Genomic DNA, 2035 nt, shown 5'->3' with positions numbered 1-2035 from the left:
TAAAAATTAAATCTGCTAATTTATATACAAAGTGTTTTAAAAACATCTGCTTAAACAGGTGCTATTTCTTGGATATCTCTGATATGACAAGCAGATTTGAAAGGGGGCATTTGGGGGAATACAATAGATGGTGACTTAAGACAATTAAGCTAAAGTATCTCCTTCCTAAATGTCTTTCTTCCTCCTCCCCTTTTCTCCTTTTTTTCCCTCTTATGCTCTCTCATCACTCTCCCTGTACATTCTTTCTTCTGTCCACATTCATTGTGTACTATTTCATATCAGGCCCAGAATTAAATTGGTCCCCACCTTTCAGGAGACCACAGAATATGTGCTAGAGAAGAAAGCCAGGTGAACACATGAAAGCACTAGAAGAGAGTAGGTTGGAGGAGGATTTACTTTCCTAGGGAAACATGTTTGATATTTTCCATCTTCATCTTCAGTAACTCTCCCCACGGCCAAGCCACTTCTGCAGGTAAGTTTTTTTTTTTTTTTTAAAGGATGAAAACACAGATTACACTTTATTTTTAAAACTGAAATCAATTTTAATACAGAAAATAAAGACAGCATTTTGCAAATTTATCGCTCAAAGGGGTATCTCTATTTGAGGGAATCAGCCTCTTACACTTCGAGAGATGAAATATTACAGCTTGTACACCAAAATCAAAAAATGAAATTAAATTAAAAAATGAAATGGTTACCAAGGTAATGCATGTCAGGGGATCAAAGGTGAAGGGTCACACATTATTAAAAAGAAATCCAAAAGGACGGCTACATCATAATCTCTCATTAGTGTTCCAGCGGTGCCTCTCTTTGAGTAAACTTGAACGTTTCGGCAGACATTCAAGCAGCTTTTTCGGTGAAAAGATTTTTACATGACTACTGCTATTCCCATGATCATCTATAGGTGGCGCGGTGTTGAGAGCACAGCAGGTGCTAACGCCGCAGAATACACTTTGCGAAACGCTCTTGCGGCTTGTTTGCTGCAGCCATTCCCCCTCCGCGCGTCACATCCTCTTCCTTCTCGCGACCGGGACCTGAGCGCGCGCCTCGTACCGCCGCCGCCACGCTGTAATTCTGTGGCTCTCTCAGTCAGCTTGGCATCTTGAGGATGGGAGAACAGGCAGAGGAGGGAGACAGTCCTGTTAGTGGAGGATGCCCTGAAACTGATGTGGATTTAGCACAGAGTTATAAAGCTATGGATGCCATAAGACTTCAAAATTAGCGTTATCCCCTCTTCCTACCTATTGTTCCTGAGGTCCAAATTCCCCAGGTATAACAACCCAGTTACCGTGCAGGGGCTGCATCCTCTGATCTGACCACAGAAGACACAGAAAGAATGGTAAATTTAGCGTGATCTCATTGATAGAGTCATGGGGTCACAGGTGATAAAAATCACATCTGTCACCCACTCCTCTCCTGGTCTACATCCCTTTTAGCCAAGCTGTCTAGTTAGCAAATGGCCTTACACAACCCTCTTCCTCATTTATACATTCAATTTTCATACAAGCTTGCAATAAAGATTTCAAAATATATTTTCTGTTTATATCTCATGTATAAACTGGGAACTCTGGATGTTATTAAGTCTTACAGAGCATATTTTTAGTACAAATTATTTTTAAATGTGTTATGGGTACAAACTCATCACACTTCTATCAGTGCCATCTGATTGAAACACTGGCAATCACTGCATCTTGAATGAAGGCAGGTTTTGTGTGGTAACACCTCTAAAATTAGCAGGAAGGAAAAAACAAGCAATATTCAGGAGGAATTTTCTCTTCACATGACACTGTACATTTTTAGAGGTACACGTTTCCTCCTTAACACAAACACGAGATTATGTTTCTTTATGATTCACACCACATTATGAATGATTTAACTTGTTCTTAAAAGATAAAAGAACGTTCATATTTTTTTTTGGAGAAGAACACATTCATATTATCCTATTTTGGGTGCAGGAGAGGACAGCTCTAAGGATCCATTTCTAATGACAACAGTAAGAGCGCACACACAGCTTTAACCTCTCAATGAGCAATTT

The 2035-nt window shown here is 39.8% G+C and overlaps 1 pseudogene; it reads right to left on the bottom strand.

Moving 5' to 3' along the window:
* Positions 1 to 619: 619 nt before the first annotated feature.
* On the bottom strand, positions 620 to 1010 carry LOC133074608 (calmodulin-binding transcription activator 1-like; annotated as a pseudogene).
* Between the last annotated feature and the right edge of the window lie 1025 nt (positions 1011 to 2035).

This window comes from Eubalaena glacialis, chromosome 14 (genome assembly GCF_028564815.1).
Source record: "Eubalaena glacialis isolate mEubGla1 chromosome 14, mEubGla1.1.hap2.+ XY, whole genome shotgun sequence".
NCBI classification, from domain to species: Eukaryota; Metazoa; Chordata; class Mammalia; order Artiodactyla; family Balaenidae; genus Eubalaena; species Eubalaena glacialis.
Note: the sequence above shows the minus strand (reverse complement) of the source record. Positions and strands in the feature narration are given on the sequence as shown.